This window comes from Piliocolobus tephrosceles, chromosome 1 (genome assembly GCF_002776525.5).
Source record: "Piliocolobus tephrosceles isolate RC106 chromosome 1, ASM277652v3, whole genome shotgun sequence".
NCBI lineage: Eukaryota > Metazoa > Chordata > Mammalia > Primates > Cercopithecidae > Piliocolobus > Piliocolobus tephrosceles.
Window position 1 is genome coordinate 32,543,678 of NC_045434.1, and position 24,884 is coordinate 32,568,561.

At 40.5% G+C, this 24,884-nt stretch overlaps 1 long non-coding RNA gene across 1 annotated transcript in view; it reads right to left on the minus strand.

Moving 5' to 3' along the window:
- LOC111539229 overlaps positions 1-9,910 on the minus strand; it is a 14,855-nt gene extending 4,945 nt beyond the window's left edge. Inside the window, exons 1-3 of the long non-coding RNA XR_002730618.1 lie at positions 9,226-9,910; positions 5,099-5,314; positions 1,806-1,944 (exon numbers count right to left, since the gene is read on the minus strand). This is a non-coding gene — a long non-coding RNA (uncharacterized LOC111539229). The remainder of the gene's footprint in view (positions 1-1,805; positions 1,945-5,098; positions 5,315-9,225) is intronic.
- Between the last annotated feature and the right edge of the window lie 14,974 nt (positions 9,911-24,884).

Consider the following 24,884-nt stretch of genomic DNA (forward strand, 5'->3'; position numbering starts at 1 on the left):
GCATGTTCTCACTCATAGGTGGGAACTGAACAATGAGCTCACTTGGACTCGGGAAGGGGAACATCACACAATGGGGCCTGTCATGGGGAGGGGGGAGGGGGGAGGGATTGCATTGGGGAGTTCTACCTGATATAAATGATGAATTGATGGGTGCTGACGAGTTGATGGGTGCAGCACACCAACATGGCACATGTATACATATGTAACAAACCTGCACGTTATGCACATGTACCCTAGAATTTAAAGTATAATTTAAAAAAATAAAAAATTTAAAAATAAATAAATAAATAAATAAAACAAATATTATTACATACACATAACACATACAGACGTACAGACACACATGACAGAAGCAAATATTATAGCTTTCATAAAGATTCTCATTTGCCAGCTCTCAGTTTTTCTATTTTCCCCATTGTGACCATCAATCTTCCAATTATCTGTTCCATTGTTCTAAGCAATTGTTAGCTAGGCAACCCTAGATTTGCATTTCTAATGGGATCACTCTTAAGTAAAATAAGGTAGGAAATTTCTATCTTAAAAATCAGAGAACTGAGACTTCTGACCTAAATATTGTACCATAATTTGCCCAAACCAAGGAATCAGGATGTAGGTAAAGGCCTAGTTAAGACAAGATGGGAAGAAAAACACCTTAAACAAAGGTAAGATTTGTTATATAAATTTAAACCAATGATATGAGTTTCTAGTGACTCAGTCCTCCCTCTTTTCCAAGTGCACAGAGGCAGACACCCTTACAAATGAAGATTTCCTTTATAGATGTAAATTTTATTTACAAAAGCATTTCAAAGCAGCCAGCTAAATGTCAGAAAGGTGTATTTTTGAGAATGATTTAGTTCAATAGGCAGGGTTTAATTTTTTTTAACTTAGCTACTGTGTCTTCGCTAAAATTACCAAGTTCAGGGTGGAGTACATTGAGAAATAGGGCAAAGAAAGCATTCTGTATGTCTGGACTCAGCACGAATAGCTCTGAAAAAGAAGCAAACCTACTTTACCTGAGGCCCTATATTTTATAAACCCTTTATTCAGGATAGCTTTCTTTATACTTTTGAGGGTGGAATAGTTATTAAGCCAAAATGGTAGCAGATTTAATTTTTCTTATCAATTAGTTGCCTAAGGTTTTCATTTGCCTTTTATAAAGAGTCTTTTAAAAGAGGTAATAAAAATATTGAAACCTTTTTAGAAGCTTCTGCACATAAATAGGCATCCCTGGGTTAGCCTAATTTGGGAGCTTTCATTTTTAAATGCACTTTTTAAAGCGCAGTGTTTTTCATTTGGAACATTCCACTGTAATTTTAAAATATCTTTAGTAACATTTCGCCATTTTTGTAAGCATTCGCTGTTTCTAGGGCCTAATACTTATACATGTAAATGTAGGCATAGCCAGAAGGGGGAGTATTCAGTTCTTCAGAAATTAAGAATCCCATTTTTACCTTGACCATTTAGATCTCCTTGATCAACTTAGCCAGTGAATTTTCTCCTACCTAACAGTGCAAGAAAAACAACAACAACAATTAAGGGGATAGGACACAAAAAATCTGAAAAATTTCTGAAAGCCGAAAATTAGACCCCCTGCAGAATTGCAATTTACTGTTAGTTCCTGTCTGACACAGACAGCCAAACAACTAACTGGATGCAAGCAGTTAATTATCAGATCTAATCTGATCCTAGACCCAGTCAGTTTTTGTTGTAAACTCCAGAACACAGTTCGGATAAAAATGTGCTCTAACAAGTTCAGGTAGCTCAAAACACAAATCCATGTAGCTATAGAATCCAAGAGAGCTTACCCATGATTCCCAGTTGCTGTGAGAAAACAATGAACACAATGGGGTCAGCAGGTACCTTGCTTGGTTACTTGATGCTCCTGGGGGTCACTGGAAGCTCTATTTCAGATGCTACTTCTGACACCATGTATTAAAAGGAAACCTTTGGACAAATGAACAGAGCTTAATTGAGCAAAGGACAGTTTGTGAATCAGGCAGTCCCCAGAACCAGAGTATGTTCAGAGAGACGCTGGTGCTGCTGTGTGGCTGGAGAGGATTTATGGACAGAAAAAGGAAAGTGATGTACACAAAATGGAAGTGAGATGCAGAAGCAGCCAAACTGGTTACAGTTTGGCATTTGCTTTATTTGAACATGGTTTGAATAGTTGGTCACCTGTGAGTGGTTGAAGTATGGCTGCTGTGATGGGCTAAGACTTGGCTTCTTGTCCCAAGAGTAGGTTATAGTCTGTTTACACATCCAGTTAGGTTACAGTTCACTATGTACAGAAAAGCCTTTAGGCTGAACGTAAAATCTGTAAAAAGGCAGTTTTAGGTAAAACATAATTTACTAGTCCATAACTAAGAATTGGAGCTCTAGTAACTGCTGATAACTCGGTTGCTTGTGCTGATTTAATTCCAGACAAAACATAAGCTTCCAAAATTTCATAAGAAGTCACCACACTATAGAAAGTCTTCAGTCATCCTTTCTTAGCCCAGGACCATGACTCAAATCTGCATTTTGAAACTGGAAGTCTAATAAATCAGGCCAGGGCTTAATATCTTCCATTACCATTGTTCAGTCATGATCATCTATTTAATCAGAACCTTGTAAGAGGGTAGTAGGGTTTAGGAGACTGCACCTTCCAAGTACAATGTTAGGACTACACAATAATGCTTGTTCACAGTTAGTTCAATGGCACACTGGCAAATGCTAGGCTTTATGGGCTTGTAAGATTGCTGTCACAGCGTGTGGGACATGCAGATAAGTCATGTGACCCAAGATAAGACTTTGGGCTTTTTCAGTAAGAATGCTAGCTACCTCTTCCTCTTGCGGACACTCAGGCATTCTCAGTGCAGTGCTTTCTAGAACTGATAAATAAACTATTGGCCTATAGTTTAATCCCAACTTTTTAGCTAATATTTCATTAGCAGCACCTTTATTTTCATAACAAAACAAGTGGAAAGGTTTTCAAAATTGAGATTCCTCAAGACTAGGGGAGAAGTTATAGCTAATTTCAGTTGTTCAAAAGCCTCCTCAGATTCTAAAGACCAGGGACAGTTATCATGCAATTGCTCATCAAAGGTTTTGCACACTCAGCAGAAGTTGGGATTCATTGTTTTCAATGCCCTACTAATCCCTAAAATTGTCTCAATTGTTTTTCTATAGAAAGTTGTTTGATATGCAAAATCGATTGACTCCTAGACTGTAACACTTTACAGTCTTCAGCTGACAGTAGATGCTTTAATCTATTTTGTGTTGCTGCTTAGTTTCTGAGGCTACCAGTCAATCATCTACACATTGATTAATTGTAGATTCCTCTGGTGGAACAAATTTCTCTAAGTTTTCCTAAAAATAACTAGAGAAAATAGTAGGGGGGAATTATTTGTAGGAATTATTTGCCACAGATATTGGGCTTTTTCGTAAGTAAAAGCAAAAAACATTTAGACTTGCCCACTAGAGGAACAGAAGAAAAAGCAAAACATAGACTAATCACAGAAAAAAATATTTGTAGATGACAGTACCAAAGTTGGAATAGTTACAGGGTTAGGGGCCACAGGAGTTAATGGAACAATAAGTTCATTTATGTCTCCAAGATCTCATGCAAACCTGTATATCTGTATGAAACTTACCTTCCTTCTTTACTAGAAGTGTGGTAGTATAACAGGGTGAATGTCCTTTTTAAGTTATTCCCTTGCTGGCCAGGCTCAGTGGCTCACGCCTGTAATCCTAGCACTTTGGGAAGCCAAGGCAGGCAGATCACCTGAGGTCAGGAGTTTGAGACCAGTCTGGCCAATATGGTGAAATCCTGTCTCTACTAAAAATACAAAAATTAGTCAGGCATAGTGGCACGTACCTGAAGTCCCAGCTACTCAGGAGGTTAAGGCACAAGTATCGCTTGAACCCGGGAGGCGGAGGTTGCAGTGAGCTGAGATCATGCCACTGCACTCCAGTCTGGGCAACAGAGCAAGACCCTGTCTCTAAAAATAATAATAATAATAATACATACATACATACATAAGATAATTATCTTGTTTTCCTTCTTTTTAAATAGAGACAGGGTTTCCCTATGTTACCCAGCCTAGTCTCGAACTTGTGGGCTCAAGTGATCCTCCTGATCCTCCTGCCTCAGCCTCTCAAAATGCTGGGATTATAGGTGTGAGCCACCGTGCCTGGTCCCTTTTCTTCTATAAGGCACATAGTAACCATTTTAGGTGCTCTTTTGTTCAAGGAGCTTCACCAATAGGCCATCTGGAGTACAAAATATAGTAGCCTTTAATTTGCAGAGTAGGTCTCTCCCCAACAGGTTTATAGGAGATACAGGAGAAAGTCAGAATGAAGGTACCTTAGTAAGAGCACCTGTCTGTTTGGGAATCCAAGAGAAAAAGGAATAAATGGAGGCTGATCCAAAATACCAACATCTTGTACTCATCAGTTACCAGATGGAAAGCAGGAATTTTCTGAGGAAACTGCAGAATAAGTAGCACCAATATCTACCAGAAAAGCCAAGGATGGAAGTCCTTGACATAGATGGTTTACCACTTCCCACCTCTGAGATTCCCCCAATCTGTCAATTTTGAGCCATTTGCCAACTATTTCCTAGCTGAGGGTTTCATCTTTCTTGGCTTTCCTGACTCTCCTGTCTCTGCAATTTTGGTATCCTCCCGAGTCTCTCTATAGTCCTTCCAGTGCCCTGGCATTTTGCAATAACAACATTCAGTTTTCTCCTCTTCCTTTGCTATCTTTATACTTTGCCCAGTATAGGGATTATCCTCCTTAGTAACTAATTCTCACTGGGCAGCCAACAGCGGTCTTTAATCTCTGTTGTTCTTCTTTGTCTTATCCCTAAACTGAGTAGTGGCTGCTGCTAGGATTTGAACAATAGTCTGTCCTTGCTATCCTAACACCTTTTCCTTAATTTGGGCTTGGCTAGTCAGCAAGAGAGCAGAGACAAAGTTTGCCAAGATTAGGGAGTGATTTTATCTGCTCCTGGGTCCATGCTAGTAAATTCTGAGAAAGCCTCCACAAACTACTGCTGGAAATCAATGGAGGACTCATTGTTATTCCAGGTACACCATTGCAACTTCTCCCAACTTACCTTTAGTGGAAAGGCTTCAAGTACTGCTGCTAGCAGCTGCTCTGGATGGATCTCTAACGTGCTCAGTTCTGTAGTTGTAGGGAGTGGTAATCAATTTCCTCTGGTCACAGTGCCACCTTAGGTGGTGGATCATCTCCAGGTCCTCAAACAAGCAAAATGGGCTGGTTGCAGGATTCCCCACAAGAGTCAAGTCAGTGCACATCCCTATGTGCAGGGCTGTAAACGAAACACAAGCTGTGGAGCATTTCTACAAACTTTTGTGTATCTTCCCGGGGTACAGGAAAAATCCTTTAGATGGATGATATCGGCAGGAGAGAAGGGCACATAGGCGCTAAATGTTTCCTTTGCATCCAAGGGACCCGGGGGGCTTCTCAGTAGCATCAGATTTGCTGGTGATCTGAGTAAAAAGGGTTGGTTTTCTTTGCATTAAAATAGGAAAAAGGTAGGATTATATGGCATCTTGGTTTGTTTTTCCATACTGGTATATTTATGAACCTAATATCTTTTTGTTTGTCTTTTTCCAAGTAACTCTCCATCCTGCTGCCTTCATACAGGGACATAGTCTTTTATCTGAGTTCTCAATTATCCCAGGATCTTGATTATTTAATTTTATCTTTTTCACTTTTCTAGGTAAATGGTGTGTGGATGAGAAGGGGTCCCTGGAGGTGAAATCTGGTCTAAGGCAAGAAGTGGACTTGGGGATAGGCCAGGGGGCAGTCAATTCTACGTCCTCAAACAGGGCGGTAACTCATTTGCAGCTGGAAAAGTGGCATCCTTTTTTCTCTTCTCATGGAACCCTCTAAGGAGGGAAACCACTTGTCTAAAAGCTCATCACACATCCCTTTCCAGGAGTCAGTCTGAGACAAGGAGGGATAAAGTGAGGCAGCAGGAACAGAGGGAACAAGAATAATCAACGGAGGAGGTTTCTGTGAAAGAGAAAGTGCTCTTAATTCTTGTATTTCCTGTTCTATTTTTTTGTTTCAGTCTTTCTCTCTGGTTATCTAAATCACTTTTAAGTTTCCTCTTAGAATAATATTCATCCCACAAATACCAGTAACTCATTTGCTTGACATAAGGACCTTCCGAGAACTTCCGCAAATGCAGTAATTTATCCAAATCAAAGGGAGCCATCCCTAGGCCACTGCAGGACTAGAATCTGATGTGTATATCCATTCCAAATGTGAGAGAGAGATGTAAGCCATTCAAGAGAGTCCAACAGGCAACATTGCTGGCATCCCATATTTTTCTACCATGAACCTAATGGTGATCTTGATGAGATTTTAGAGCCTGTACTTCCCATGTTTATTCAATAGCAAAAGCTTGAATTTGGTATCATCCAGTTACTATTCCAAACAAGTAGAGAGGGAGAAGGAGACTTTTTAAAAATCAGGGTCTCTTACCTGACTGTGTGTGGACACAGACCTTCAGTTGTCCACTTTATTCAGAAACTGCCAGCCATCTTACCTTCATTCACAAAAATTATTGAGAAAATTAAAAAACCAAGATCTTGTCCCAACCCAGAAATTCCCTCCACAAAGGTAGTAGAGAAACAAAACACTTTTTTTAATTTAATTTTTTAAATAATTTTTTTTTTTTTTGAGATAGTTTCTCTCTTGTTGCCCAGGCTGGAGTGCAATGGTGTGATCTTGGCTTACCACAACCTTTACCCAGGTTCAAGTGATTCTCCTGCCTCAGCCTCCTGAGTAGCTGAGATAATAGGCATGCACCACCATTCCCAGCTAATTTTGTATTTTTAGTAGGGATGGGATTTCTCCATGTTGGTCAGGCTGGTCTCAAACTCCCAACCTCAGGTGATCGGCCTGCCTTGGCCTCCCAAAGTGCTGGGATTACAGGCATGAGCCACTGTGCCCAGTCTAAATAATTTTTATACAAAAAATAGAGACAGGGTCTTGCTATGTTGCCCTGGCTGATCTCAAACTCCTGGACTCAAATACTCCTCCTGCCTCAGCCTCCCTAAGTGTTGGAATTATAGGCATGAACCACTGCACCAGGCCATAAAACATTTTTATTTTTATTATTGAATAACTATTTCTTTTTATTAGTGAATAGCCATTAAACCAGAATGTGATGTGCATCACATGCAATTGCTAAGAGATTGCAAAGGCAGAAAGGAAACTCCCCGCTTAAACAGCCAAGCAGATACAAACCAGTACACTCATGCTCCCAAGATAAACAATCACTAGTCCTTAAGTAAGAGACAACACCTTTTGTCACACAGAGTTTGTCCTAACTTTATCTTGGTAATTGGGAAGACCACCTGTGTTAGCTTTATTTGGAGGAAAAACAAACTTTCCATATCTTTATGACAGAAGGTAGTTTTGCAAATTGGGGCAAGGCGCCCACTGAAGTTAGGCTGTAACCCTCCCACAGGAACTGGGAGATAGGGACACTATCTTCCGTGATGGTTGCATTTCAAAAAGATGACTCCCAGGCCCTTGAGGAAACATTCCTGAATTGAGAAACTTATTTAGTCATAGGGAAGATTTACATACGTTTGAAAAGGAAGGATAGAAAAATTCTGAAAAAAGAGTTGAGGATTGCAGGGCAGGGTTGATGGCGGTGTGTCTTTTATTTTTATTTTCAAGAAGGAGAATTAGGTCTTCTATTATTTTTTAAATTTTTATTTTATTTTGTTTTGTTTATAAAGACAGGGTCTTGCTATGTGCCCAGGCTAGCGACAAACTTCTGGGCTCAAGCACTCCTCTTCTCTCAGCTCCCCAAGTAGGTGGGACTACAGGTGCATGACACCACACCCAGCTTTAGGCCCTTTATTTTTCATTTTTACTTGCTATCACATTAGGGAGAGAAATATTTACCTGTTTTCCTCTACCTCCGAATTAGGATCAGAGTCTCAGATCTGAAAGGTACCTGAAAGAAAAATTCCATCCAGGCCCCTGCCTTCAGGCAGCTGAATGTTGAAATCTGTAGTTGTCTGGTCACCTCTGATGATCTCCAAGGATGGAGATGTCGCCCATTTCCATTGGTAGTACCTTTCAGTTTTTTAGCAACCAGCTAGGTTCACAGTTCTTCCTTTTGCCTATCTGAAGTCCTTCCTGCTATAAATTAATCATCAGATAAATAATACCATAAATTAATTTATCATCAGATCTAGATGATGCCTTAGTGTCTTGACAGTGTCACCCTGTGCACACATTGTCCTCCTTGAAGATAACTCTCAGCTGTGCCCCTTGATATCTACTTGGTCAGGGGAAGTAAACTAGTCATATGATTCAATATTTTTAGAAAGCCACTCAAATCATACATCCTTTATACAACCCATTTAGCACTCCAGTAATTCTGCCTTTTAAACTTTTTTTTTTTTTTTGAGACGAAGTTTCACTCTTGTTGTCCAGGCTGGAGGGCAGTGGTGCAATCTTGGCTCACTGCAACCTCTGCCTCCTGGGTTCAAGCGATTCACCTGCCTCAGCCCCTCAAGTAGCTGGGATTATAGGCACCTGCCACCACGCCTGGCTAATTTTTTTGTATATTTAGTAGATACGGGGTTTCACCATGTTGACCATGCTGGTCTTGAACTTCTGACCTCAGGTGATCCACCCGACTCGGTCTCCCAAAGTGCTGGGATTACAGGCGTGAGCCACCACGCCAGGTTAAACAATGTTTTCACTATAACACATGCAGCAATGAACATTTTTGAATTTGTTTTAAGAAAGCATAATGCTTACTTCATAGGATTATTATGTTATGTATAAATTATTTTCCATGCAGTATATCTTACCTGCCTAAAGCTCCATGAAGGGATCATGCCCTTCACTATTTGATATCTTCCATAATGCCTGGCAGAATGACTAACACAGAGAAAAACTAGGCCTAGTGGGGAAGGGAAAGATATATTCCACGGTGACAGATTTCAGCTCAATCTAGGAAAAAGCTGTCTAACAATTAGAACCATTCTGCCTTGAGTGTCTCAGGGATTACTGCGATCTCAGTGGCTATCAATAGTTAAGTAGAGACTTTAAGACTGCCCATCATGGTGAAATATGAAGCATGTCTGCAATGAGTAGGATGTTTAATTCATAGGTTGCCCCAAAGAGAGTTTGAAACAGGTTTTTTTTACTCTGAAAGGAAAAAAGAAAGCAATTACTTACTGAAATGTACTGAGGGCTGGATTTCTGTTCAAGTTCCTGACCCTTCTTTCCATCTCTCAACCCCAGAGGAGAGGTGAAACTGATGTCAAGGTTCCCGGGGGATGTTTAGACAATGGAGAAAAAGCCTGCACAGTTATATAAACACTCGAAGTCACTATACTGTCTGCCATCACATACCAAGGGGGAGGTGGGGAAAGGGAGGGAGAAAGAGGCATTCCACTTCTGTCATAAAGATTTGTTACAACGCCATCAGATAACTAGAAGGGAGTAGATGCTGGAAGATAAGAACACCTACCAGAGAGTAACACACTGGGAAGACCATTTTTGGCTTCCACTTGTGGCTCCATAGATATGATCAGTATTGGGGTTTTTCTTGACAAACAATCTTACCTCTTGCCTGCATTCTCAGGTCCCTTTCCCTTCTTCTGTCTTGTTGCCTGCATATAGGAAGACTAGTGGAGGTGAGGCTGGTTCAGCTCCTGCAACCTAAGTCATACTCTCCGGTGAGAGAATGCGCTGGACATGTGGTAGGAAAGGGGATATTTCAGAAATCTCAATTTGAGCATTTTCCTAAACTAGCTTTTCACTGAACCTGTGATGATGGCTGATATGTTTTGGCTGTGTCTCCACCCAAATCTCAACTTGAATTGTATCTCTCAGAATTCCCACGTTGTGGGTGGGACCCAGGGGGAGGTAATTGAATTATGGGGGCCAGTCTTTTCTGTCCTATTCTCAAGGTAGTGAATAAGTCTCACGAGATCTGATGGGTTTATCAGCGGTTTCCGCTTTTGCTTCTTTCTCATTTTTTTCTTGCTGCCTCAATGTAAGAAGTGCCTTTTTCCTCCCAGCATGATTTTGAAGCCTCCCCAGCCATGTGGAACTGTAAGTCCAATTAAACCTCTTTTTCTTCCCAGTCTCAGGTGTGTCTTTATCAGCAGCATGAAAAGAGGCTAATACAATGGCCTATGGTAGGTCAGCTCACATAGAAATAGGTGGATGCTATGTTAAAAGAACATAAGGAATAAAGCCATTTTATAGGCCTGTTTGAAGGGAATAAAAATGTTTTCCCCCCAAACATACTTCTTTGACATATTTTGAGATGGTTGTTCAGAGAACTTGCAAAGAGAAGTAGTCCTGCAAAGCTGTCTTGTGTGGGGGAGATTTGCATCTGTATAGAGTCTGCATTGATGCAGCAGGCTTTCTCTGAGGCCCTCCCTTGTCTAGATGTAGGAAAGGTTAACTGAGAGTCCGACACCTTTAAAGGTCTGGAAGAAACATTTACCATCTATTCTGTCTGAGGGCTGCTACCTGTGAGGTTCATCTACAGAGCAAGACCACCTTTGCTAGTCAGGCCTCCTCTTCTTCCCCTCCCATATCCTTCTTACCACCATAGTCAGATTTACCATTGTCGTCATCTGTTCGTATCACTATAAAGGAATACATGAGACTGAGTAATTTATAAAGAAAAAAAGTGTATCTGGCTCTCAACTCTGCTGGCTGGAAGAGTGTGTCTGGTGTCTGGTGAAAGCTTCAGGCTGCTTCCATTCATAGTGGAAGATAAAGGAGAGCAGGCATGTGCAGAGATCACATGGCAAGAGAGAAAGCAAGAGAGAGGGTGGGTGCCAGGCTATTTTTAACAACCGGCTCTCATGGAAACTATTAGAGCAAGGATTCACTTATTACCATGAGCTGTTCATGAGGAATCTGTACCCCCATGACAAACACCTCCCATTAGGCCCTAATCCCAAGGTTGGGTATCAAATTTCAACATGAGGGTTTGGGGGACAAACATCCAAATATAGCAACCTCCATAACCTGTTTTGGGCCAGGCTGCAAGCCCCTATTCTTTCTGTAACCTCAGTATGGTACATAAGCTTCTGAACCCTGTTGGGAGGTTGGGGCAATCACTCTGTGGTTTTCTCCTCTGCTTGTTAATAAATTTGTACGCCATTTCTCCTATTCATCTGCCTTCTTGTCAGCTGACTTTCAGCGACCCTTCAGAGGGCAAAGGGGAAATTTTCCCTTGGCCCCTATAGTTTTGGCACTGTGAGCAGGATACCAAAACTGTTCTTCTGGAAGTCACAGACAAGAAAACTCAGGATCAGACACACCAGCAGAAGGGTAAGAAATTTCTACCAGCTAGGCTCCTTGCCTCTCTCTGTGTGTAATCTGGTCAAATGGATGGTAAGAATCACTGTCTCTTTTTCCCCTTTAAAATCTTGACTAATGGGAGAAAAGGATTTGTGTGACTAGTCTTTGGTGTAGTGACTCTGGTGTACATTTTGGTATAAATATTCATATTGTTGAATCCTTTTCTCCCCCAAACGGTATTTTTCTTTGTCTTTTTGTGTTGCCTATCATAAAGTGGGACACTATAGGGTAGAACACAAACCTAAAACCCTCGTAAGTCTGTTGTTCAGGCCAGCCCTGTGGATTGACCAATTTTGCAGTTCTGATCAGACTGGCATTTATTTAGACAAACTGCTGTGGGTCTTTGATATAAAAGCCAGATGAGGTTCCATTCTTATCTTGTTTTATGACCTTGAGAACTTGGCTTATGACCAAGCAGGAGCAGTGTCTCTTGGTCTCTGCCATCATGGCAGAGGGAGGGATATAGTTTTCGGTTCAAATTAGTGGCCAGCCTAAAAAGATTTGGAATCCTGAGACATATCAGCACACACTTTTTTTTTTTTTTGAGATGGAGTGTAGCAGGATGAGCTGCAGACGAAACTCCTCAGACACCAAGTTAAAGAAGGAAGGGGTTTATTCAGCCAGGGGCATCGACAAGACTCCTGTCTCAAGAGCTGAGCTCTCCGAGTGAGCAATTCCTGTCCCTTTTAAGGGCTCACAACTCTAAGGGGGTGCGCATGAGAGGGTCGTGATCAATTGAACAAGCAGGGGGTACATGACTGGGGGCTGCATGCACCGGTAATTAGATCAGAACAAAACAGGATAGGGATTTTCACGTGCATTTCTATACAATGTCTGTAATCTATAGAAAACATAACCAATTAGGTCAGGGGTCGATCTTTAATAACCAGGCCCAGGGTGTGGTGCTGGGCTGTCTGCTTGTGGATTTCATTTCTGCCTTTTAGTTTTTACTTTTTCTTTCTTTGGAGGCAGAAATTGGGCATAAGACAATATGAGGGGTGGTCTCCTCCCTTATTTCCCCCTTTGAGACTCACACAATAGTGGGAGTTCTCACTTTCATTCTCACTACCCATGTCTTCTTGCAAGACAGAGAGATAGTGATTCATATAGTACACTTGTGCTGAAGCATTTTGGTGAACTAAGGTAGCGATGAAGCTTTTTATCATTTGAAGAAGTACAGGTAGCAAACAAGGGAGCAGTAAGCAGGTTCCTATTACTAGTGTAACTCTTATTATAAGAGTTTTAAATCCTCCAAAGACTGGGAACCATTTTCCAAACACGGCCCCAGGATCAAATCCATGCCACACTTGCATGGGCACATGTGCCAGTTTTGTCATATCTCTAACTATGTCTTCAACTACTTGCCCTTGATTATCTATGTGTAGGCAGCAATTAGTAAGGTTAAATTTCCTACAGACCTCTCCTTCAGCTGCTAGCAAGTAGTTGAGAGCTAATCTATTTTGATACATAGCATTTCTCATCTGAGTTTCTTGCTGGGCCAGAATAGTCAAGGCTCTGCTGGTTTTATTAGTGATTATTTTTAAGACAGCTTGTAACCATATGATTCGGTTGATCATGTAAATGGGGGTCCGGTATCCCCATGAGCCGTCTTGTGCCTAAGTAGCAGGCCTATAATATTGTATGATTCTCTCAGGGGGCCATTTATCATTTTTTCAATTTCCTATAGCTATGCTTCTCTTTTCATGAGAAGCATAGACAGGGAAGCCCAGGAGTTCGCCTGTTTTTATGGGCAGTAGGAAGAAAGATGGTTTAATAGTGCCAATAACACAACTACCTGCCCACTGGTCAGGTAATTTGGCATAAGCTCTATGCCCACATATCTAGTATAATCCAGTGGAGACTGTCCAGTCCCGGTGGGACTCCAGGTAGGTCCACATGGTTTGCAACTTCGGGAATTTACTAAATGGATTTCTCTCTGTGTGATTTGAACTTCACCAAGTGACTGTTTTTGTGGTACCATTATACAGTTTCTGTCTCAGACAACTAAGTCGTCCTATGTGGTGAGTGAATCCTTTTCCTTCTCTAGCTATGCAATATTGTCCAATAATTGAGGCTTTCAGGACCCATAAATTATCAGAGTGATTCTTTTGAGCTGGGAATTCATCAGGAACTGGGTCTGTAGGTACTAATTATTGGGCTTCCCATGGCCATTGATCTCCTATTACAGTTCCTCCACATACATAACATGAAGTGACACTGAGAGACTGGGCTACATGCTCGGTTAATTGCAAAAACAAATTTCTTGTTTTTCCTTGAATTTCTGGTACTGGCACATTTAGTTCATCATAGAAAGTTTGAAACACTGGCTCAGGAGAGCGTTTGTAAACTTCTCCTCTAACCAAGATATTTACTCTAGGATCCAGTCTGGCCCTGTTGATTCCTAAGGTCACACGCTCCTCTTTTTTCCAGCGAGGATCAAGGGGATTGGTTATTACTAACTCTAAGGGGTTACATTGTCCCTTAGTACAGGAAGGGCCATTTTTTCGTTTCTGAAGGTGAACTGGATCCTTTTAATTTTCTTTTTATCCAAGTGGCCGAAATGACACAAGAGCAGTATTTACATGTATTTCCACACAGTCCTAATCTATGACAGATGTACTTATTTTCTGCCGTATAGCCTCTTTTCTAATTAAGAGAACCACACCTTATTTCTAACTTATTTACTATCAATGACAGCACAGGCATCAAATTTTAAGGCGACTTGTTTGGGCACCACTTTTTCTTCTGTTTTGGCTAACACTTTACTCATATCATTTATGAACCCCCACCAGTCCTCAGTCCTTAATCTTATTTTAAAAACTGTGGTCATGGGAGGCTCAGATGGGTCATAACACATATCAGGTTAGTCACTTCCTGGGCTACATACCTTGTATAGAATAACATTATACAAACAAGTTCTTTTTAGAGTTCTAGTACACTTATAATAACCATAAAATAATAGGACTATAGCAACCTTTTGTCCTACTGAGAAGTGACAACATGCTAGCAGCCCTTGCTCTTGGCACCTCCTCAGCCTCAGCGTCCACCCTAGTAGTGCTTGAGGAGCCTTCAGCCCACCACAACACTGTGGGAGCCCCTCTCTGGGCTGGCCAAGGCTGGAGCCAGCTCCCTCTGCTTGCGGGGAGGTGTGGAGGGAGAGGCGCGGGTGGGAACCGGGGCTGCACATGGCACTCGTGGGCTAGCATGAGTTCTGGGTGGGTGTGGGCTCAGTGGGCCCTGCACTCGGAGTGGCCAGCCGGTGCTGCCAGCCCCGGGCAGTGAGGGGCTTAGCACCCGGGCCAGCAGCTGCAGAGGGTACACCCGGTCCCCCAGCAGTGCTGGGGGACCCACCCACTTCCGCCTCCCAAAGTGCTGGGATTATAGGCATGAGCCACTGCGTCCAGCCAGCACATACTTTTTGTTTTGAACATGTCAAATTCTCAGGGGGATTTGTCTTAATAGAAGGTCCCATTCACAAGGAACTTTTGTTATCTCAACCCTTGCTGTCCCTGGGAAAGTCCAATCCCAGGAGGGCCTAGCCAGTGTCACAGATTAATGTGTCTGTGATTGGCAGCCTCCCACAGATATGTGGGATAGTGGTGGCACTGTACACACAACACCATCCTTAACCTCATGTGGTAACAAGAGTCTTAATATTTTAGCCTATTTCCGGGAGTAGATTTTGGGGGATAATTGAAACCATCTCTTCTATGCCCTCTCCAGAAAACTAAAAACTTCTTCTAAACCTGGTAAATTACCCCTTGGGCTTTCGATAAAAAGACTTATTGAATTAAGTTGTTATTGAAATAAGTACACCATTGGAAATTCTCATCATCAGTGGCCAAATGATGGATTTGTAAAATTAGAAAGACCCCTACATTAAAAAAAGATTTTAGACTGTCATTCTAAACAATTGTCTTGTTTGTATTTATGAGATCAATTTTTAAAATATTATATAAAATAGATCCAGATTTGTTTATTCACAAAACAATAGACTCTACAACCACTGAAGACTTCGCATGAAAATGTCTCATCATGTTAGTCTAATATTTAACCTTCCAGCACAAAATGTCAATAAGTGAAAATATTCAATTATGTAAAAAGGTCCATAGCCTATGGTTGGCGGAGAAAAGGTCATATTTTTAAAAAGACACATAATAATGTCATGGATAGCCTTAAAAATTCTCTTGACAAAATTGAAGAGCAAAAAATCTGACTTAAAACAAAGTTAAAATCCCTTGTATTTTAATGACAGCCACTCCACCTTGTTGTCTAGTTAAAATTCCATGCTTCACCACCTTGGCCTGGCTTTGATTCTCAGTCAGGAAACCAGTCCCTTTTGGTTTGATATTTGGGTCACTTTTCACTTTTTAGGATTATTGATTATTTTCCCTTTATAAACAGCTTTTGATTTCCTGTCTCCTTCCATCTGTGGGGGCATACGAGTCTTTTTGGGTCTTTATGCGTTCACAGTCAGCTGAGAAGCTGAGATCCTAGAGAATGTGGCCAGACAGATGTGGGTTGTGCTCCATTTGCAGCTAGTGAAACTTTCCTTTCTTTAAGCTGTCTTTGGGGTGGTTCTAGATCTTGTGAGGACTGCTTTACATCTCTTTAGATAGGCCTCATGCATCCTTGATTAAGTCATGACCTTGGTCAAGACTCTGATTTTGGTAAGTCACTTGGGAGATCACCTTTGGTAAAAAGTACAAAAGCAAGGAATATCAGCTGTGTGTCCCAACTAAAATTAGGTTTAGTTCTCATTTGCTTCCATTCATACTGGTATGATTTTTGTTAAAATGAGCAAACAAATCCCAAAACCAAAAACATGTAAACTTCATTGGCCTTTTAAAAAGCTCAAAATCTCCCCCAAATTGGCTCCTCTGACTTTTCTTCCATTTATTTCCACTTGCATTACTTTTTCTTTCTCCTATTTTTGACCACATTAAAAAAAATCTAAGAGACTTCTAGCAACCCTGAGACTCCTTGAGAAACACAGAAAAAAGCACCACACATCCTCTTTTGGGGGTCTTCTGTTTTCCTCCTGGAGTCCCTACAGTCCTGGGCAGGTTTCTGTCAGGTCTAAAGCTCTACCCTCTTTTGTATTAAATTCCTTGATCTCTTTCGTTTTGGTGGTGGTGGTGGTGGTGGTTGGGGTGGTGGTTACAAGGAATTACATTGTACTGTAAGAGAAAACTTGACCTTTGTGTGTATGGTGACTGACAAGCCACTGGTGAGAACCATAGTTTTGGAGGTGGCTAACAGCAGTTGCTGTAATGGTTATTTCTGCAGGGGGCTACTTATTTCTTTGTGCATTTTGATAAAAAGGGTACAGTTTACACACTTAGAGGCTGTGGAAACACTTGCCATGAGAGATGGGCTGATCACAGAGTGGGCTGATTAACGTGAGGTCAACTAGCAGCCTTACAGAAATGTCCTTACAGTAAGGCATACTCTGAAAGCAATACACTGTCCAGTCCGCTGACTTTTCCTTCTATTTAGGGAGCCAGTGTAAAATGGGTTTACACGTCAGTATAAAAATGGGACCCTTGATGTTTTGGGTGTTCTGTCTTCCAGTTGCACCTGCTTTCCACATATTTAAGTATTAGGCTCTGTCTTAGCCATTTATGTTGCTATAAAGGAATACCTGAGGCTGGGTACATTTGTTAAGAAAATAGGTTTACTTGGCTCACCATTCTGGAGGCTGTACGTGAAGCATGGATTTACTACCTGCTTCTGATGATGGCTGTAGTAGTCAGGGTTCTCTAGAGGGACAGAACTTATAGGATAGATGTATATATGAAGGGGAGTTTATCAAGGAGTATTGACTCACACGATCACAAGGTGAAGTCCCACAATAGGCCATCTGCAAGCTGAGGAGCAAGGAAGCCAGTTCGAGTCCCAAAATCTCAAAAGCAGGGAAGTTGACAGTGCAGCCTTCAGTCTGTGGCCGAAGTCCAGAGAACCCTTCGCCAACCACTGGTGTAAGTCCAAGAGTCCAAAAGCTGAAGAACTTGGAGTCTGATGTTCGAGGGTGGGAAGCATCCAGCATGGGAGAATGATGAAGGCTGGAAGACTCAGCAAGTCAAGTCCTTCCATGTTCTTCTGCCTGCTTTTATTCTAGCCACATTGGTAGGTAGGGTGGCTTCTCTCAGTTCACTGACTCAAATGTTAATCTCCTTTGGCAACACCCTCACAGACACACTCAGGAACAATACTTCACATCCTTCAATTCCCATCAAGTTGACACTCAATATTAACCATCACAATGGCTTTAGGCTGCTTCCACTCACAGTAAAAAAGGAAGGGTAGGCGGGGTGTGGTGGCTCACACCTGTGTTCCCAGCACTTTAGCAGGCCAAGGCAGGCAGATCACCTGAGGTCAGGAGTTCCAGATCAGCCTGGTCAACATGGTGAAACCCCTATCTCTACTAAAAATACAAAAATTACCCAGGTGGAGTAGCATGCACTTGTAATCCCAGCTACTTGGGAGGCTGAGGCAGGAGAATTGCTTGAACCTGGGAGACAGGGGTTGTAGTGAGTCAAGATCATGTCACCGCATGCCTGGGTGACAGAGCAAGACTCTGTCTAAAACAAACAAACAAACAAAAAAGGAAAAACAAAAAGGAAAAGAAAAAGAAAAGGAAAGGAGCTGGTATGTGCAGAGCTTACATGGTGACAGAGCTGAAGCAAGAGAGAGGAGAAGGTGCCAGGCTTTTTTCAACAACCAGTTCTCACAGGAACAAAGAGTTAGAGAACTCACTTACTTCCATAAGAATAGCACCAAGCCATTAATGAGGGATTTACCTCCACAATCCACACACTTGCCATCAGGCCCCACCTCCAACATTAGAAATCAAATTTCAACATGAGACTTGGGGATAAACAAACCATAGCAGTGCCTGAAAACTACACATGCTTTTTTGGCTTTGTTTGTTATTGGGCTCTGCCCTGAGCTCAGCAGCCTAGTTGGAAAATGAAGACAAATTTAAACCTACCTGTATAAATAAAATTGGTTTCCTTGTAAAATCTTACGGTAAATTCTTATGATTTATTTTTATTCCTATGATTTTACCTTGATACCCATTTTTAATCTTTCTTTAATATACCCAAACTTCTTTAAAGAGCTTAAATTCTCTGTGTGCTTTAATATGTAAATTTGCTACCTTGTTTACTCCAAAATGTGATAAGGGCTTCTAGCCATGTGGAACAAACTTTAACCTGTTCCATTTACAGAGGCAAAATTTAACTATCCTTTTGAACTAGTGAGTTTTACCTGTTTCATGGCTAGAATTTTTAAACGAAAGCTACAAAGTCTATATTTATGTATTCTTCTATGCACATGTGTACATGTCTATGTTTGCATATATTGTATACATGGTACCAGATTGACATAAATTAATAAGTACTCATAAAGTAAGTGTGTCCAAATACTTTCAAGTTAATGTGATTTCAGAAATCTTTAATAAATAAAGCTAGTTTAAAAATTGTTGGTAAAATAAAATAAAAACATCTTCAAAATTTAATTTAGACATGTTTGCCTGGGTCTGTTGGTCAGACAGTTTTATATTGTTTCTAGTTGATGTTTTAGGCTCATAAAACTATTACTTCTGTAATATGAATACTTGCTTAATTTGTCTCTGAGCTTATGTCTTGGTTTTGGGTGTTTAGATTCTGAAGTCTAGAAAAGTGGCCATGATGAGAACTGGGGACATATGTGTGTTCACAGTGCCTGGGCCCCATCCTCCTTGGCCCAGCTGTTTCCAGGCTATGCTGATGGGGGTCACATCCTCCAGATATTGTCTTTACAGTCCTGTTCTCTGTACTTGGCTCTGCACCTGACACATAACAATCACAATTACTTACTTCCTAGGTTTTCCATTAAAAATCCTAGTTAAGAGATAAAATTATAATTAATATATTGTTAAAACTACTATTTTAAAATTCTATACACAAAGTATATATATGAAAAGTAAAATGTCTTTTTAATTAAACATTACAAAGACATAAATATATGGATTTTGTTAAAGAGAAAGTAATTTTTTCTAGTGTAAAGGTTTTTAAAATGTTTTAAATTTAAAATACAGTTGAAATGAAATAAAATATTTTATAAAATCTTATTTACAGAATCTTATTTTGTGTTGTCAACACTAATTAAAATTAGATGTTTATAAAGTTTTATTAAAATTAACTTTAATACTAAGGATACATAAAAAGGATAAAATTTATTTTTCTCTTTTCAACAAAATTTTCATGTCATTATTAATAATAGATAATAAAATATTTTTGTTCACCTTTTAAGTAAACTACAACCCCTCCCCCACCCTAAACCTAGGAGCACATTTGCTTACGCTGTCTTTATGAAATCTTTTTTTTTTTTTTTGAGACGTAGTCTCACTCTGTCCACCAGGCTGGAGTGCAGTGGCGCGATCTCGGCTCACTGCAAGCTCCGCCTCCTGGGTTTACGCCATTCTCCTGCCTCAGCCTCCCTAGTAGCTGGGACTACAGGCGCCTACCACCGTGCCCGGCTAATTTTTTGTATTTTTAGTAGAGACGGGGTTTCACCGTGGTCTTGATCTCCTGACCTTGTGATCTGCCTGCCTCAGCCTCCCAAAGTGCTGGGATTACAGGCGTGAGCCACCGCGCCTGGCCTGAAATCTTTAAATTATTTGGAAAACTGCTCAATCAAAGGAGTAAAGGTTTTGCTTTGCAAATCTTTAAGGTTGGTGTGATGGCTCCCACCTGTAATGCCAGCACTTTGGGAGGCTGAGGCAGGCAGATTGCTTGAGCCCAGGAGTTCAAGACCAGCCTGGGCAACACGGAGAGGCCCTGTCTCTATAAATACAAAAATTAGCCAGGTGTGGTGGCATGTACCTGTAGTCCCAGCTACTTGGGAGGCTGAAGTGCAGTGAGCCATGGTCATGCCACTGCACTCAGCTGGGCAACACAGTGAGACCCTGTCTCATAAAAATAACAACAAAAAGTTTAAAAGAATTGATCAAAATAGGATCATAAGTAACATAAAATTGTAGTCATTTAACCAAAGCAATAATTAAAAGATTTATTTTCTTTCTTTTTTCTTTGAGTCAGAGTCTTGCTCTGTCACCCAGGCTGGAGTACAGTGGCATGATCACAGCTCACTGCAGGCTCAATCTCCTTGGGCTCCAGTGATTCTCCCACTTCAGTCTCCTGAGTAGCTGGGACTACATGAGTGGACCAAGATACCCAGCTAATTTTTGTATTTTTTGTAGAGACAGGGTTTTGCCATGTTGCACACGCTGGTTTCAAACACCAAATCTGCCTGGTTGGTCTCCCAAAGTGGTGGGATTACAGACATGAGCCACCTCACCTGGCCAAACCTTTCTTATTTTAGTATCAAGTGTTTCAAATCTTTGATATTTGACAAACTTCCCAAAATTAATTCTAACATGTCTTTTTGAACTCAAGTTAACTTTCAGACATTCCAAAAAAAGAGTCCCTGGAAGTCCAACAGAGACATATTAGGCTTATTTGGTATGTAAATGTCATACAGGAAGTATTGTTAATAAGAAATACTGTTTAACAATCTTTGAGTTATAGTTGTATAAATGTGCTAATATGTGTCCCAAAATAGTGTTAGATTCCAAAAATTTTGATGTCTTGTTATATGTTATCAGTCATAATTATGATTATCCTGTTACATTGCTGTTTGCTACAGAAATAACAAATTTCCTTGTCAATTGTATCTTTAATGGTGGTTTTTCTAAATTTTGGTTATTCACGATTATTATTTCACTCTGTTTCTTCACAAAAAAGCAGTTTATAATTAGCTACTATCCAAACATTGAGTTTCCTCAAGTAAATTCATGGATAGGACTCTGACAGGTACTCTGAAATACTGATCTCTGCTTATGACTCTGAGATCATATAACTGGACTGGGTAAAAATTCTAAAACCTTCAAAGAGAAAAAGTGGACTCATAAAATTGCTAACCTAACATCAAGCAGAATTATTAATTACATGAAACTGAACTAATGCAAGACAAATGATTTTAAAGTTTTCTCTTTAAAACATTACTGGTTCTTGCCAGGCACGGTGGCTCACACCTGTAATCCCAGCACTTTGGAAGGCCGAGGTGCGCAGATCACTGGAAGTCAGGAGTTTGAGACCAGCCTGACCAACATGGAGAAACCCTGTCTCTGCTAAAAATACAAAATTAGCTGGGTGTGGTGGTGCATGCCTGTAATCCCAGCTACTTGGGAGGTTGAGGCAGGAGAATCATTTGAACCTGGGAGGCGGAGGTTGCGGTGAGCCGAGATTGCCCATTGCACTCTAGCCTGGGCAACAAGAGTGAAACTCCATTAAAAAAAAAAAAAAAAAAAAAAATTACTGGTTCTTTTTATGTTATTTTCTAGTCAAGAAATATTTTTCCTCTTATATTGCTTACAGCAATTGAGTAAAGTTAACTTTTGTGAACAAAATTGAAACATTTACTTTCTCTCTACCCGATTCCTCCAGAATCCAGAAACTATTTGTGATTATTCTTATTTTACGGCAATAGAATTATTTGCATACATTTAATAAGAATCTATATATTTTCTTCAGTGACAGGACACAATTAGAGACACTGGTTATTTTACCAAGGCTTTGACTGGAATGCCACATTTTAAATGTGACCAGACTGCTTTGAGGAATTGAGGATGACTTTAGAGCCAACAGACTATAAAAGAGTGGCTTACTATCTTTTTTTTTGAGACAGAGTCTTACCCTGTCACCCAGACTGGAGTGCAATGGTACAATCTCGGCTCACAGAAAACCTCCACCTCCCAGGTGTAAGTGATTCTTCTGTCTCAAACTCCCAAGTAGCTGGGACTACAGGAGCCCGCCACCACACCCGGCTAACTTGTATTTTTAGTAGAGACAGGGTTTCACCATATTGGCCAGGCTGGTCTTGAATTCCTGACCTTGTGATCTGCCAGCCTCGGCTTCCCAAAGTGCTGGGATTACAGGCATGAGCCACTGTGCCCAGCCATCTTTTTTTTTTTTTTTAAATTCTGGGGTACATGTGCAGGATGTGCAGGTTTATTACATAGGTAAACATGTGCCATGGTGATTTGCTGCACCTATCAACCCATCACCGAGGTATTAAGCCCAGCATGCATCAGCTCTTTTCACTAATGCCCTCTCACCCCTGCTCTCCCCCAACAGGCCTCTCCCTGTGTCCATGTGTTCTCATTGTTTAGCTCTCACTTATAACTGAGAATATGTTTCTGCATTAGTTTGCTGAGGATAATGGCTTCCAGCTTCATCCATGTTCCTGCAAAGGACATGATCTCATTCTTTTTTATGACTGCATAGTATGCCATGGTGTATATGTACCGCATTTTCTTTATCCAAAGACTGGCCTACTATCTTGCCTAAACTATTCCCTTTCAAGGTTCCTAACTTGTGGTAAGAAAAAAATGTCACTTTTTGACAGGCACAGGTACTTTAAGATATTTTAGGAACCTCCCCCCCAAAAAGAAAGAAAGAAAGAAAGAAATTCACCGAATCTGTACAAGTATTACAATCTTTGGCTTGCCTCCTAAATGCTAAGAGCATTTTTAAAGTCTAATCTGAGATTCCTTATGAAAAAGTTCCAGCAAAACCAACTTAAAAAGAGCCTAGTCAATCATTATTCTTGCTGTACTTTATATATATAATCAGGCTAAGTACAATATGACTAAAACTTATTTTGCAAATGTATTGGTTTCACTATGACTTATCTTTGGTACAAATGGGAGATTAGAGAGAAAAAATATGTTTTAGAAGAAAACTATAGTACATGTGATATTAGATTCTAGCTCTGACCATTGTTTTTTAGTTATTATTTGTCTACAATTTGATCTAAATGCTAAATTCTTTTCTGGCTACAAGTCTCCAAACCAACATTTTCTAAATTTTTCTCCTGTATTTCTGCATTGAAATCACTAAAAAATAAAACTGCTTTTCTTAATGCCCTACAAACTGAAGCTAGAAAACTTGATATAAACTTCCAGAGAAATCACCACAGCAACTTGCAATATAAACAGCCTTTGTGTTTGTTGATACATGGACTACTTAAAAAGTTCACTAGAACACCTGATTCTACAGTATAGGAAAATGTACAATGCCAGAAAATCCAGAACTTGAAACTCTAGAACTAGTTTGTAGACAACTCTATGAATTAACTTTTGTTTTTCTTCTGTTTCCAATGAAATGTCTTTTATTAAAGATCTGTTTGCCTGCATCATATATAGAAGCCTAGTTCATCTACAATACCACGTCTTGGAATGAGACACAGCAATTTAAATGAACTGACCTATTCTCAGGACTAAGAAACTAATTCAAGAAGATATGAGATGATCTATTTAAATTTGCTCTCTTCTGCTTATCCCAATTTGTTTTTCACCTCCTTTCCCAATCTCTTAACTACCAACCTCTAAAACAAATCTCTCTAAAGCTATCAACTTGGTTCTTAATATGATAAACTTTCTGAAAGAAAAGTTTCAAAAGGTAGGGCGGGGTGGGAGGTGGTGCTAAAGGAAATAAAAATATTTTTTTTCCAAAATATATTTCCTTGACCTATTTTGAGATGATTGTTCAGAGGACTTGAAACACTTCTAGAAGTAGTCCTGCAAAGCTGTCTTGTGTGGGGGATATTTGCATCTGTACAGAATCTGCACTGATGCAGTAGGCTTTCTCTGAGGCCCTCCCTTGTCTGGATCTAGAAAAGATGAACTGAGAGTCTGATGCTTTTTTTTTTTTTTTGAGACGGAGTCTCACCCTGTCACCCAGGCTGGAGTGCAATGACATGATCTTGGCTCACTGCAACCTCCGCCTCCCAGGTTCAAACGATTCCCCTGTCTCAGCCTCCCAAGTAGGTGGGATTACAGGCACCCGCCACCACACCCAGCTGATTTTTGTATCTTTAGTAGACCAGGGTTTCACCATGTTGGCCAGGCTGGACTTGAACACCTGATCTCATGATCCACTCACTGCGGCCTCCCAAAGTGCTGGGATTACAGGTGTGAGCCACCGTGCATTGCAGAGAGTCTGACACCTTTAAAGGTCTGAAAGAAACATTTATCATCTATTCTCTCTGAGAGCTGCTACCTGTGATGTTTCATCTATAGAGCAAGACCACGTCTGCCAGCCAGGCCTCCTCTTCTCCCTGTCCCAAACCATTTTGCCACCATAATCCCTGTACCTGTTGGCCTCTACAACTGTTGAAAATTCCAGAGAAATACCTAATGTAGATGATGGGTTGATGGGTGCAGCAAACCACCATGGCACATGTATACCTATGTAACAAACCTGCACGTCCTGCACATGTATCCCAGAACTTAAAGTTTAAAAAAAAAATTAAAAAAAGAAAATCCCAGAATAGCTATTTGACCTTTTTTTTTTTTTTTTTTTTTTGGTAATTTTTATACTTTATACTTCTTTGTTTCCTATAATAAAAAGTAAAACAAACTGAGGAGTGACTAAATTTTAATATGCATATGCTAATGC